At 41.5% G+C, this 16,027-nt stretch overlaps 1 protein-coding gene across 1 annotated transcript in view; it reads right to left on the bottom strand.

The window, feature by feature from the left end:
• Positions 1-16,027, bottom strand: part of RHEB (Ras homolog, mTORC1 binding) — a 43,222-nt gene that overhangs the window by 22,712 nt on the left and 4,483 nt on the right. The gene's annotated exons all lie outside the window — the stretch shown is intronic.

The raw sequence follows: 16,027 nt of genomic DNA, 5'->3' as shown, positions 1-16,027 counted from the left end.
CCAGAAAATCCCCAAGTTGGCAGGCTTGTTATTTACTCCTCCCAAGCAGCTAAACACAAAGTTCATGGTGTCTCCAGAATTACTGACAACTGAAATCATTCTCCACAAGGCAGCCTACAAGAGCTTTGGAAAATTACACATCACTTCTCTGCTTAAAATCCTAATTGTGATTAGAATGAATCCCCAACTCGGAACCATGACCCACACACAACGGGGGAGAGGGCCTGCTTGCCCACCTCCCTAACCTCAATGGCTACCACTCCGCCACGGGCCCTCCCAGGCTCCAGTCACATTCTTCTGTCCCTGCCAAGTTCCTACCAGCCTTAGCGCCTTTGTTCTAACCAGCCCCAGATCTCTGAAGGTCTGACTCACTTCTGTCACTATTCTGGTCCGCACTCAAATGTCCCTTCTTCAGAGAGGCCATTGCTAAAACTACCCCATCTAAGGTGGTGCCACCTCCCTGATGCCACTCTATCAGACCATCCTGTTTTCTTTCTTTTAGTGCTTGAAGTTATCTGCAAGTACCTTCATTAATTAGTCTTTGCACACCCTGCAGACATGCCAAAGGGCATTCTCATACATTCAGATGCTACAAAAGATCTCAACTTTATAAATGTGACTAGGAAACAGTTCAATAGAAATGAAGAAACAACTGTCTAGTACTTATTGGTCCCCAAACACGGGCCTGCCTGTGATACCGGATACAGTAGTTGTCCAGGAACTGCATGCATTTCAAAAGAATTGTGCTCAAAAGACCGTGTTATATAAGCTAGCTCATAAAGAGGCATTTAGCTCAAGATATAGAACAGCTTTTATGTAATGAAAATAGCAATAAAAAACCCTCTTTTATGTGAGCAAAACTGAAAAATTTTAAAGAATAAGAATATTCTTATTTATACTGAATGCTATTGCTTGAAGCAAAATGTTTAATTAGGAAGAAAGAAGAGAAAAGAACCTTCTTCAGGGCTTCTTAAGAATACTTCCAGACACTGGGGGTTTGTATTTTTTGTTTGTTTTTTTGGGGGGTCTTACAAATGGAAAGAAGAGAAGGAAGAAAGAAGATTTTTTTCCCTTAAAGATAAGTGGTCAAGAGTTACAAAGCTGAAAAGAAAGGGATTAAAAAGATTTTTATAACTTTTTTTTGGAAGCAGAACTGGACTAAAACCAGTAAAGAAAGGAGTTAAGTGTGATGTATGTGATAAACTCCCCCAACGTGGAGGAAAACCAGTAGGAAACACTGGATTAGACAGCCCTCCGCCCTGGCACCAGGTGAGTCTCAAAAGCCTCACCTGCAGGGGTGAGGGGAGGGGAGGACAGCCTCAGGAGCTAGCACAGGAAATTTAGGCAGCCACAACCAAATTGAAAAGAAAATCCTATATCCTTGTTATACACTGAACAAGATAGCATGAGATAAATAGTTACAGCTAACAAGTGGACCACATTTTAAAAATACAATTATTGGTTCATATCGAAAGAAGAGTTCATTTATATCACAGAGGGCACAGAGTATTTGCCTGGTTAACTTCCCATTTAACTTGAAAATATAAGCAATCATTCTGGCAAAAGCACACAATGTAATCCACCCTGAATCAAATGAAGGATGACAGCAAACTCTTCCTGCGTAACTGGGACACCAGATCGGAAACCCCAGTCCTCAGGGAGCAGCTGGATTTCTCAATCAGTTGGGCCTGGGAGAAAGCGCTAATTCATCAGCAGAAGTGGGGCTGAAGAAAAGCTAAGTCTCCCTTTGGTCTTTCCTCCTCTGGACTCTCCCTTATGGGAAGATCATTAATTATTTAAATTAAGAAGGGACAGGAAGGCTACATCTGCTGACATGACAGCTGTTTCCATTAAAAGCAGAATTATTAGGCAACTAGTGTTGAAATCTTCAAGTCAGCACTAACTGATAATTAATCTTAGTAAATGAATCCCACTGCTCATAGTCTTCTCAGTCCTGGTTCTAGTAATTTCTGGCTTTAAGGGACGTCCTCATCCTCTAGAGCAGTAAATTGGCTCCTTTGGCCAAGTTTTCCAATGCAGTTTACTTGCAGCTACAAAAGGCCTTGTTGACCTACAGCAAATTACTTGATCACCTTTTATATTTTTCCTCATAATAACCTCCTACATCTACTTGGGCCCTTGTCCTTGTCAAATTCACATCCTGGAATACCAATTATTTCCTGAAGATGTTTCAGCACCAATCAGGCTCTCAGAAGCTCATAGGTTTGTATAACCTGGGGAGAATCTCAAACTCCTGACCAACTCTTGGAGAAATGCTATATGATAACAATACAGGAGTGAGCTGAAGTAAATTAAAAAGCAGCACATACCTGGATGTGTGTACCAACACAGAGACAAATCTTCCAATTTGGTAACACATTATGCAAGATTTGAAAATAATATATCCCAGTATCCCACATTAACTTTCTAATACTCTTCCTCAAAACTAAAAACCACCGTAACTTTAAAAATCATAAAAACAATTTTTTTAAAAGTCTCACCTAAACTTTTACCAGGTAAAAACTGCACAGTTACATATATTTCACAATGACAATATGGCACAGTACGTTTTCCCACCCAATATTTTCACTACAGAAGATCTATTTTCAAGGTTGTCAACTAAATCTCATACTTCATGATCATTGCAAAGTAGGTACTGTTTACACAAAACACTTTAATAGTTTTCAGATGAATTCTGAACTAATTTTCATGCTTATTCTCCTAAAAAACCCCAACTATTTGTACATTACCTTCCTTCCCCTTCAAAGCCACACTCCCTGGAACTGCAGGATATAACAGAGAGGAGAGGGTTTCAATCTAGCAACTAGTCTATCAAGTCACTGGGCAGAAGGGTCCACGAGGCCCACATGGTATATCTGGGACACAACCCATTCCAAGGACTGCTTTCACTTTCACTTCAACTTCTTCACATCACCTTTGATGTCCACATACACAAGCTGTCTGTCCTAACAGTTTAGCTTCAACGTTCACTGGTCTTGCCACCAAAAATTGTCTCCATGCCACTTCAGTGACCCACCCCAGGAGCACACCATTGCGTGGTGACCACCTGGTGACTCCACCTCCGATATCTACAGGCACTGATCAGTAAGCAGGGCAGCATTCTGCCAGTGCCCTCACTTTCTGACTCTAATCACAACCATCCCTGGAAGTGATGTTTTCCCACCAGGTCACGAAATCCACATACTGTGCTACGATCACTGTTTTCAAAGAAACAGGAACACCAGAGTGGAATGTAAATAAGAAAGGTGTTAGGAAACTTTAGATCAGTTATACTCACATTTGTGATTGGGGGGGCAAAGTAAAATGTATTTCTTACCACAGGCTACAGTGAAAAAGGTTAGAAATATACTACTCTAAATGATTATACCCTGAATCTCCAATCTCCACCATTTCCTTCCCTATCAGTTGAAGCCCCAAGATCAATCACTGTCCACTAGCCTTTCGTCAGAACTTCCCCATTTCCGTTGCCTGGGCCCTCCAATAAATTGTGTGATTTAATCACTTGCTTTGAGCCTATTGGACTCAGCTGCAGGCAAGTCCTACAATTTTGTGGGTTGGAGACCTCTCTCAAGCTATGGTGCCTGCCTGAACCCCCACCACGTCCTGTCTCCTCAGGAACCCGCTCTGTGCTTCCTTTCCTCCTACAACAGCCAAGTTTCCCAGCAGCGTCACAGGGTAACTTACTACAAATTCTTGAGTCCCACCCAAACCTACAGGATGGGAATATTAATCCCCTACCCATTGCGCTGCACACTACAGTTTAAGAACCACTGCCCTCTGGCAAAAGTTCAAATTGAACAGATCACCCTACTTCTCCAGCCTCCAGGGCGCTCCCAAATCCTCCAGCTCCTCCCAGCAGCTCAGACCATAAGCATTTAAAGTAACACTTGTTATGGACCAGGTACTAGAATACAGCCATGAATAAGGGGTAATGCCTAACCTCAGAGGTCACCTGCTGTGACCACCTCTACTTCCCAGATCAGTCAATGTGAACAATTACTATAATTGTTGAATGGGTTGTACCATGCAGCTCCTCTTCCCACAAAAGCTGCTCTAGCCCCTTGTCCTGAGATCCCATTCCCTCCTGGTCTCCTCCTAAACCCTCCTCCCTCCTGTAATAGTTACAAACACATTCTTGGTTTCTCCATTGGTTTACCCCATTCCATGTGCTTTGTTCACAGTGCCTCTGAAATATTTAAATAGCTTTCAAGTCCAAGGTGGTATACCAACTTCCGTTCCCGCTCTGCTCTCTCCACTACAGACAGCTCTTGTTGGGTGCTGCAGCTGTTGGGTGTCCACGCTTGACCATGAACATGAGTGCACTCTACAGAAATGATCTCAGTCACTTAAAGCTCCAGTCTACTAACCCAAGTTAAACACACCCATGGAGACACATTTGACCTGTGTGGCTTGCAGTAATTGGACCCTAACACCTAAAAAGTGTGTAGATCCTGGTTTAAGAAGCCTTCAAGGAAAATGTCAGGTAAGTAGAGGATGTGAGACTTTCCATTTCTATCAAGCTTCCCAGTGATGCTGATCTCCAAACCAAGTTCTCCAGTTTACAGTGCTGGTTCTCAAATTTAGTTGCACTCTGTTATCACCTAGAAAATTCCAAAAACTACAGCCTGGGTCTCACCCCAGAAGTTCTGACTAAACTAGTACAGGGTGCAGCCACCACCTTATTAAAGCCAAGGTCAAGAATGGCTAAATAAAGAGATGGAAGAACCTCTATTCTTTTAAAAAATATATATATTTACTTATTAAATATATTTTTATTGATTTCAGAGAGGAAGGGAGAGAGGGAGATTGGAACATCGATGAGAGTCCTAGCCGGTTTTGCTCAGTTGATAAAGCATTGGCCCGCAACCTGGGCAGGTGCTCTAACCAGGAATCGAACCATGATCTCCTCTGGTTCATAGGCCAATGCTCAACCACTGAGCAACACCAGCCGAGCCAAGAACCTCTGTTCTTGAATTGACTGACCACTCAGTCAACCACTAGTCTTCCACTTATGTGTGTAAATAACTTTCCTTACTGTTTAAGAAGCATGAGTTAAATTAATTTGTAACCCAAGCACCTAATTGATTACAATATTAATCTGTATTACAATAAAACTGAAATATTTAATGTCTTTTTATGAACATCATTCCTCTGATAAATTTATATTTTACAGAAATAGGAGTCCTCTCTGATAGGAGTCGTCACTGCTTTAATCATAACAGACCCACTCTTAATCGACAGAATCTAGACATAAAATTTCTCAAGAAACTTAGGTCTTTGTAAAAGAAATAGGCATCAGGTATGCCCTCATAATGGACTTGAGTAACCATCGTAAGATGCCACTGCAGAAACTTAAAGAAGCTGCTGACCACTGGGGCCACGCTTTTGTGTTTGGGAAAGGGTGGCAATTGGGACATGATACAGTCACTGATTCCCTACCAGGAACCATGCAAGCTCCCCACAGAGGACCCTGGACTTGGCCAGATGAAGTGAAGGCTGATGAAAAACCCAAATGATACGAGGGATAGAGATAAGAGGACAGGGGAAGTCAGTGCAAACAGGCACCTGGCAATACTAGGTTCCCGACTACATGAAGAACTGTTTTTTTTTTTTTTGTTTTTTTTTTAAAATATATTTTATTGATTTTTTACAGAGAGGAAGGGAGAGAGATAGAGAGTTAGAAACATCGATGAGAGAGAAACATCGATCAGCTGCCTCCTGCACACTCCCCACTGGGGATGTGCCCGCAACCCAGGTACATGCCCTTGACCGGAATCGAACCTGGGACCTTTCAGTCCGCAGGCTGACGCTCTATCCACTGAGCCAAACCGGTTTCGGCCATGAAGAACTGTTGTAAGAAAAAACACCCATCAAAGTAATTGGAATAGGTGAAACTGATTTTCTAAAGGTCTGCCAAAGACTTTAACAAAATAGTTAAGCATTTCCAAAGACATTATTGAAGGCATCACTTCTATTTTTAAAAATTTATGAAAAGAGACTAAACAGAATCTAGTGCATTTGAAAAAGTTCTTTCACAACCATTCTAAAGAAATGTTTTAAAAACTTGGGTAACATCTTTTGAAATAAGTTCGTACTATTTTACATAAAATATAGACCGGTATACATTTCAAGGAAATAAAGAATTGTGGTAAACTTTACAGGGCCAAAAGTATTCACCACGTAATAATCATTTTTCCCCCATTTCTAAGACTCCATTTATTCTAAAACACGTCATCTGCTGATGGCAGCTTTGGGGGGCAGGGGCTGATGAGAGTACGCAATTAAAATTAGAATACAACTTATAATGTGTTCAGCAAATGGCTATTAAATTCCAGTACTGCATTCTAAAGTTGATAAAGCTTTCCCCAAATCATGATCAACACAGTTCACCTTGAGTCCATAAACACTGACTGTTCCTATTCCATGGGTGATTCTGAAAACGATGTCAGTGCAGTACACCCGAATGCCAGCTAGAGGCTTTCTCAACAGAGGGAATGCAGTCATCTTAACAGGAAGAAAGGCATTCATGTGAAAAGTCAAGCTCTACTACATGTAAATTATACTTCAACAAAAAAGTATAAAAAAGAAAGACAAGACATTTATCATTTTTTTACTAAGCAGACTAGGACAGTGTGATTAGCTATGTGAGTGCAGGCAGTTTTCCTGAGTTTGTTTCCTCATTTGGAAGATGGAGATAAATAGCATCTACTTTATAGGTGGCTGTGAAAATTAAATGAAAACACATGTAGAATATCTAGTATGTAATAAGTCCTCAATAAACATTATTAATAATCCTCTTAAGACAAATATAAGCTGCCTAGGAGAAAAATGCATTTTAATAATTATACCCTTTATCTGAAATATAAGAAAATGACATATACTAACAACTACTTCAGCAGCAACATACAAAAACCAATAAATATAAAAATATAGCCCGTTCCCTAAGTAGAAAACTAGTGTCAATTTCTCCACTGCTGTGTAACAAACTGCCCCATACTCAGTGGCTGAAGCTGAGACCAACATCCTCTTCATCTGTTTACGAGTCTAGTTAAGGCCGCGCTCCACTGGGTCCTCTGCTGGTCTCTAGTCACTCCTGGCGGCCTTGGCTGATAGTGGCCAGGGCTAGACTCAGGAGGGCCAGCTGCACCTTCTCCCTTCCCAGTGTCCTCTCCCCAGGCCCTCCCGCCTGTCTCTGGAGGCTCCAGACAACACAAAAGCAGAAGCTGCCGGCTTGTATGGAGCACAACCTGGCATTGGCATGAGTCTGCAGCATGCTGCAGTCCAGGAGGGCCACAGGGCTAGCACCAGTGCAGAAGATGCTTCTCTGGAAGCCACCACAGAACAGACATCAATAAATGGACCAGGTTTGCAAACAGCAGAGAGACTATAGAATCACCTGGGTGCTAAGTGGACTGCTCCCTGAATATATCATCATTGATAAAGAGCCAGAGCCGCACGAAGGTTTACCAATGTGTCCCGTACATGACAGCCATGACGATTACATGCTTGCCAAGTGCTGCATCCATTTCAGTAATAATATGTAGTGCTGATTGCAGTATCAGGGGTTGCAGCTTCCATAAGGGGTGGGTGTTATGTACACATATGTATATACATCAGTCACCAAGGAAGCCTTTCAAAAAAATACACTCATCTCAGCATTCTGATTTAAAAGGAGGTGCAGAGGAGTTCCTGTGTGTTCTCCAACGGTGCCCCCCAGGCTTCTAATATACAGACCCACCCCGAATCTCCACCACATACAGGGTCAGATGAGGGCATGTGAAGCAGGTAATTCAAATTTTAATAGTTCACCACAACCTACAAGCGAGACATTGTTTTAAGAGCTTACAAAAACAGTTTTGCATGAATTATCTCACTTGTGCCTATGAGTGAAGCACAGGTGACATCATCTTATTCTTTCTCACACCCCCTTCCCAATTTTTAAAAATAGATGCTAGGAGGGAAAAAAAAAACCCCACACAAAACCAAGGTGCAATTATTATGACAAAGACAAGAGAGAGACTACTAGTAACCAAGTAAAACTGGTTCATAAAATTATTACTCAAATACTCACTGGGTGCTTACTATTACCACCAAGCACTATGCTTCCAGATATAGCCCCCTGAGAACACAAGAGGTAAGTTTATAACATGAAAATAGATATGAGTTACAGAAATAAAAAAATTTATTAACTGTCAAGGTTATTATACTAAAAGGAAAGAAGTGCCCTAGCCGGTTTGGCTCACTGGACAGAGTGTTGGCCTGCAGACCGAAGGGTCCCAGGTTTGATTCTGTTCAAGGGCAAGTACCTGGGTTGCAGGCTTCTCCCTGGCTTGGGCCCTGGTCAGGGCTCGTGCAGGAGGCAATCAATCAATGTGTTTCTCTCACATTGATATTTCTCTCTGTCTTTCCCTCTCTCTTCCACTCTCTCTAAAAACCAATAGAAAAATATCCTTGGGTGAGGATAAATAAAATAAATAAATAAATAAAAGGGAAAAAAGTGCTGCCAGGAAAGGCCATGAAACTGCCCAAAGATGATTCAATAGGATACTCATGCTGGGCCACTGTGGCTCAGCAGTTGAGCCTTAACCCATGAACCAGGAGGTCAAGGGTTCGATTACCAGTCAGGGCACATGCCCCAGTTGCCAGGCTCAATCCCCAGTAGAGGGTGTTTTCTTTCGTATGGATGTTTCTATCTATCTTCTCCCTTCCCCTCTCCCTGAAGTCAATAAAAACATATTAAAGAAAAACTTAAAAAAATAGGATACTCATCTCTATAGGAAGAGTTGGAGATGAAGCCGATTTGGAAGGCAAGGGAGGGAAGAGACTTGGTAAACTGCAGGAAATTAAATATTTGGCAACAATAAAGAATGATTTTTGCTAGATTTGTGGGCAACTGGGAAGAAGGTTGGGGGTCAGGGTGGGAAAGAGCTGAAAAAAGCAAATAAGAGACGAATCCTCAAATTTTAACACAATCTTTAGCATATTCAAGAGCACGAAGTTTAAGACTGATCAAAACTGACAAAAAATTAGGACAATCAAGTGATAAAATAAAGCGTATTCACCATCAGCACAAATAGTTATAAAGATTATTTCAAGAGTTCTTTCAAATCTGCACTAAGCCCATTTACTAACAGCCCTGGCATTCCTCACTGTACCTGTGCTGTCCACCAGCGAGCAGCCACCAGCGACAGGTGAACAGTGAACACTTGAAAGGGGGCCAGTCCTAACTGAGATGGGTCATAGCGTTAAATGTATATAAGACTTGAAAACTTAGCATAAAAAATGTAAAAATATCATTACATATTGAAATAATATTTTGGACATATTGGGCTAAATTATATTAAATTATTTTCACCTCTTTCTTTTTACTTGTTTAATGTGACTACTAGAAAACTTACAGTGCTGCTCAATACCATAGTTGAAGGAATAGGAACATCGTACTTGTATAAACACAGCTGTCTACGAGAAAGACTCCCAGAGGTCTAAGAAATAGAAGATGTGTTCATTTTGTCCAATTTTTTAGGATAATGCTCATTCAGAAACATGGTCAGAGTAAGAAAACAACTTATTTCATTAAATATATTCACACCTTTTGGTAGCAGTTATGGAACATGAAAAGGTTTAGACATGGAGCCCAACTTCCACTTCTCCCAGCAGGAAAATGGAAACATCCTGTAGTTCGTCAGGAATCCTCAGCACCCTCCCGGGCACAGTGAGCAGTGTGCGGCCAAGTAGGTTTTGCAATCTCCTTTGCTGCCAAGGCAACAACCCTGCAGTATGAAGGTATGTTGGGGCAGATCCTCAGGCAACATGAGGACCCGGGAGCAGCACACCCCAGAACCCCAGTTGCAAGAGCAGCCACCTGTCTCTAGGCCAGTGGTCGGCAAACCCATTAATCAACAGAGCCAAATATCAACAGTACAATGATTGAAGTTTCTTTTGAGAGCCAAATTTTTTAAACTTAAACTATATAGGTAGGTACATTGTTATTAACTTAATTAGGGTGCTCCTAAGGCTTAGGAAGAGCCATACTCAAGGGGCCAAAGAGCCGCATGTGGCTTGCCAGCCGCAGTTTGCCAACCACGGCTCTAGACCAGTGATGGCGAACCTTTTGAGCTCGGCGTGTCAGCATTTTGAAAAACCCTAACTTAACTCTGGTGCCATGTCACATATAGAAATTTGTTGATATTTGCAACCATAGTAAAACAAAGATTTATATTTTTGATATTTATTTTATATATTTAAATGCCATTTAACAAAGAAAAATCAACCAAAAAAATGAGTTCGCGTGTCACCTCTGACAGGCATGTCATAGGTTCGCCATCACTGCTCTAGACCATCGAAATGACAAGGCAAATGTGTGGACTGGTGGGTAGACAATCGCAAATCCTGGCCCTTTTCTACCATTTCTCATTTTAGCCAGTGGCACCATTACCCACTCAGGCACTCATGCTAACCACCGAATGTTATCCTCAACGTTGCACACATCAAAGTTTGATTCTTTCTCTAATTAACAATCTTTAACATATTCAAGAGCATCTCAAATCTGTCTCCTCTTCATCTCACCAGCACTCCACTAGTCCATGTCATCTTTAAAAAATATATTTTTTTATTGATTTCCGAGAGGAGGGGAGTGGGAGAGACAGAAACATCAATAATGAGAAAGAATCATTGATTGGCTGCCTCTTGCACACTCCACACTGGGGATTGAGCCCACAACTTGGGCACATGCCCTGACCAGAAATCGAAAAGTGGCATCCTGGTTCATAGGTCCACGCTCAAACACTGAGCCACACTGCTGGGCTGTCCGTGAGACCTTGATGGTGAACTTCAATACGTGGCTGTCTTCCCACTTCCACTCCTGACTGCCCTCATCCCCCACACAGAGCAGTGGGAGGGATCCTCTTGAGGATATAAAACAGGAGAAGCAAACTACAGACCAGGGGCCAAATTTGCTCAGCCTACGAGCTACGAATAAGAATGGTTTTTACATCTTTTATTTTTATTGTGTTAATCCTCATTTGAGGATATTTTTTCTATTGCTTTTCAGAGAGTGGAAAGGAGGGAGGGAAGAGGGGAGAGAGAGAGAAAAAAACAACCACCACATTGACGTCTCAAGACACATTGACTGGTTGCCTCCAGGACACACCCTGATGGGGGCAGAGAGGGAACCAGTAAACCAGGTATGTGCCCTTGACCTGGAATCCAACCCGCAAGCTTCTGGCACGGGCTTACACTCTAACCACTGAACACACCATCCAGGGCTGGTTTTTACATCTTTAAGTAGCTGAAAAGAATCAATAATATGTCATACTATGTAAAAATTAGATGAAATTCAAATGTCAGTGTCCATAAATAAAGTTTTATTGGCACACAGCCACGTCTATTTGTTTATATACTGTCTGTAACTGCTGTGTGCTACAAAAGGTAGAAGGGAGTAGTTGTGAAAGAGGCCATGTGGCCTACGAGGTCTGACATAAATTTTCCATCTGGCCTTTTACAGAAAATGTTTGCCAAGCCTGGTATAGACAAATCACCTTATGCTGCTTACAACCCTTCAGTGACTTTCTGCGTTTCTAGGAAGTCTAACATTTCCAACAGGGCCTACAAGGCTGTTCTTGGTAGACAGTTGGCATTCAGATTAGTTCCACGTGATCTCCTTGCCACTCACATCTTACTCTTCTCCTCATTCACCAGTCAACACCGGCCTTCTCTTTATTCCTCCTGAGTGCCAAGCTCTTTCTCACCCCAGGAGGTCTGCACATGCTGTTCCTTTCTACTGGAAGGCCCTGCCCTTCTCCTGCCCCCATGCTCCCCACCCTCTGCCCGACCAACTCCAGCTTTAATGACAGCTTGCTAGGGACAATTCTTCCGCCCCACCCATGGTTATGTTAGCTCTCCCTTGAATTATTTCTCTAAGCATTTATCCCAAATGTTTTTAAATAGTAATTTGTGTTATTATTTAGTGTTGGCTCTGGAACCACTGCTTAAATTCAAATCCTAGCTCTGCCACTAATAACTGACCTAGGCCAAATCACTTAACCTTTCTGCAGCTCAGTTTCCTGCTCTGCAAAATAGGCATAATAATGGTACTTCCCTCATAGAGTTCAGTAAATACTTTTAAAACACCCGCCAATATCATTAGTAGAAACTGTTTACAGTGGTTCCTCACTAGATTGAGGCTCCTTGAAGGCAGAGATCAGGATGGCCTTAGCTTTTGTGACTAAGTACACGGGGCCTGGTACAGTGATGAACACCTATTTGAATTACATGTGACACTTAAATCACTGTTCTCTTCAAACAGTCATTTTAGAAATTCAATCTTTTGGGGACTGAAATCCTCTGGATAGAAGATGGATGATAAAAGCCCTTGACTCTTCCCCTGGAAATATGCACGTCTCAGGGAAGCTCATGAACGTCAATGTCAAGTGAAGAACCATGACTCTAAGCTGGCACTGCTCTTCAACACATGCCACCCAGACTGCAGAGAAGGCTCCTAGTGGTTCAGAATGCACAGAGAGCACGGCCAGCTAAAATGCTCACAAACGGAATCCGGATCTCAGCCTGTACACACACAGGAGGTTTCTTCTGGAACGTAAACATAAGGCTTTCATTTCAGGGCTTGCATTTTTGTGGTCCTCCTGCCCTCCAGTATGGAGCTCAGAGATGTTGTCAGCCACTCCTGGCCCCTGGTGTACTCCAGGCCACACAAACCAGGTCAGAAATTCACCATTCACACTAGTCACTTCCCGGCAGACAGACCAGAAAGTCCATAGTGTGTTCCACTTCTGCTCACGCCAGGGCATGTCTCCAGTTTGCCAAGGTCATTCCGAATCCTCTCCTTCTGGATGTTCAGCCATGGTTGAATTTCGCCGAATGTTTTATTCAGTAACTCATACAAGTCATGAACAAGAATATGCCCTGTCCGGTTTGGCTCAATGGATAGAGCATCGGCCTGTGGACTGAAGGGTCCCAGGTTCGATTCCAGTCAAGGGCATGTACCTTGGTTGCGGGCACATCCCCAGTAGGGGGTGTGCAGGAGGCAGCTGATCGATGTTTCTCTCTCATCGATGTTTCTAACTCTCTATCCCTCTCCCTTCCTCTCTGTAAAAAATCAATAAAATATATTTAAAAAAAAAAAAGAATAAAGAGAACCTATATTTTAAAATATTCTCTTTAAAATAAATTCCAAATGTGATTGAGACTTGAAGAAAAGCAAGTGATCAGCCAGATGCATTTATACCTAAGACATACAAGTGTTACAAAAGCATTTCCATTTCAGAAAACGATATTAACTATAAAAGCCAGTATCTTTGTTTCCATGTTCACAAATTATTTACCCTGCCATCACAGTTACTTTTAATCTTGCAAAAAGTAGGATCACACATATTGTTAAAACACCAATTTGTTTCAAAATTCCACCCCCACCTCAGGCTTTCTTCAAGTAAGCACGCACAAGAGAAATGGGGGAAGGGTGGTGGGGAGGTAAGAGAACTCAATTATATTATAGTTACACCACCAGCCAAGGACAGGGAGGAGTGAACTGTTGAGATCCTTAAATTGCCTACTTCCACTTGTCCACAAAGCCCTACACAAGGACCCTCAACAATATACATTTAGAAATATTAAAATACTAAGATAGCATTCCACACAAAAAATAAAATAAAGTAGTATTCCAGGACCTCTATGTTTTGAGATATTAAGTTTATCGGTTTAAGACAGTGATTTCTCTAGCAACTGTTAAGACTTAATTTGGTACTTCAGGATAAACTAGAAATAAGAATAAAGGTTCTCTTAAGTGTGATCACTAAAGACTTCATAATGCTTTAGCTTGTACAATCATGTCCAAGTTCAGTTTTGGTTTAGCCCAATAACTAAGTACAATCTACTCATGAACAATATTAAAATCACTAATATTGTAGACCTACACTAAGGAAAGTGATGTACATTTTAACTTCATAATCACGGGTAGAGATGGCTGTTTCTCATTTGTGATAAAGTGGCTGTTTTTACTTCCACTCTGTTACCTATATTTGAACCATGTCAGTTCAGTATTTAGTATACAGGTCTTGGGTATGCTGCTACCCTTGGTGATTTTTATTATTTTGGGGGAGCCTCACCCCTACCAGGTCAAAGAACAACACACCCCAAATTGCACCACAATCAGAGGCCAAGTCAACTGGTACTGAGATACCCTCACTCTCCTCAGGCTTTAGCAACTCCCTGCTTACTGCTCAGAAGGAATGACTCCCTAACGTTCCTGCCAGGCCCTGCAAAATCCAGCTACTGACTACCTTTCCAACTTAACTTCCTACTCCCACCTCATTATGCTCGAGCCACCCCGCTTCCTTCTGTCCCACGCAGGCAGGCCAAGTTCTTCCTGCCCCCTCCATCCTTGTCTCTCATGCCCCATCCCTGCCTCAGGATGTTGCAGGGCCTCCTGGGGAGGCTCCTCAGCAGTCACCACAGCAGCTAGGATGCAGCTGGTCTTGATTTGACTCTGCACAACAGTGAGCAGTCTAGCAAGATTCTGTACACCACAGTGTAATGGTTCTCAAAGTGCAGCCTGGAGACCTTTTCAAGGGACTCATGAGGTCAAAGCCATTTTCATAAAAATGCTAAGATATTATCTGCCTTTTTAACTATTTTCATATTTGCAGTAATGGTGCAAAACCAATGGTGGGTAATACCACTAGCTTGGTACCACTCAGCACAAATCAGGACAGTGGGAGCAAGCTGTAGAAAGTCACCATATTCTTTACTACCATGTAGAAACATTAAAAAAAAAAGAAGAAGCCATTTTCACTTAACAGTGTTCTTCAGGAAGCAGTAAAATTATTACTTTTATTAAATCTTGACCCTTGAGTATGTCCTTTTAGTATTCTGCATGACAAAACATGATATATGCACGGAGCATCCTGCTGTGTACTGAAGTGTGATGGTTGTCTCCAAACGAGGCAATTGGTTGCGAAGTGATCTGAAATAGCCACTTTAATCATGGAACACCATTTTTCCTTTCAAGACTGACCAACAAACGATCATTATTTCAAATGTGGGTATTTGGCAGACATTTTCTTGAAAATGAAGAAATGATACTGTCACTCCAAGTAAAACTGCTAGCACTTTTCCAACAATTAAATTCAAACTTTCAAGAGGAAATTAGGTTGGGAAACTTGCATCATTCGAGGTGAGCTTAACAGCTTCCCAGTATCTAGATTTTTCTGAGACTGGTGATGATATTAAATGTGACTTTTAAAAGTATTTACATATTGAAATGTATCAAAATGTAGAAGGATCTATAAAACAGTGGACCAATATTTTCCAAGTAACCAATGTATGATGTAACAAAATCAGGCATGGGCAGAAGACCCATTCAAAGCGCAAAACAACCCAATAGAGTCCAATGTAACAAGGCAGAAACTTCATCCATATGACTTCATATTGCACACTACAACTAACCTTTAAGAAACTACCACCTGTGAAGTTTCAGTGAGTATCAAAGAATATCCACAATTATCTGAGAAAGCTATTAAATACACCCCCCTTTCCCAACTATGTAGCTGTGCAGGCTGGACTCCCTTCAAACACCCTATCAAAACCCCAGTTGCTTTTTTTTTTTTTTTTTTTTTTTTTTTTTTAGAAACTGATGGAAATGCAAGGGACTCAGAAGAGCCAAAACAATCTTGAAAAAGAATAAAGTTAGAAGACTCACTCATCCCTATTTTGAAACTTACCACAAAACTACAGTCATCAAGACAGTGTGATACTGACATATGGACATACATATAGATCATAGGAATAGAGTCCAGAAATAAATTTTTCCTCACATTTCTGGTCACTCAGTTTTTGACAAGGATGTCAAGACAATTCATAGAGGGAAGAATAGTCTTTAAAAAAAGGGGGGGTTGGGACAACTTGATGCCCACATGTAAAAGAATGAAGTTGTACCTCTATTTCCTATCATATGCAAAAATTAACTCTGAATATATCATAAACTTAAATGTAA

Source organism: Myotis yumanensis, unplaced genomic scaffold (assembly GCF_028538775.1).
Source record: "Myotis yumanensis isolate MYYU_CA2020_CCGP unplaced genomic scaffold, mMyoYum1.0.hap1 SCAF_9, whole genome shotgun sequence".
Classification (NCBI taxonomy): Eukaryota; Metazoa; Chordata; class Mammalia; order Chiroptera; family Vespertilionidae; genus Myotis; species Myotis yumanensis.
This window is presented reverse-complemented; position numbering and strand designations above follow the sequence as displayed.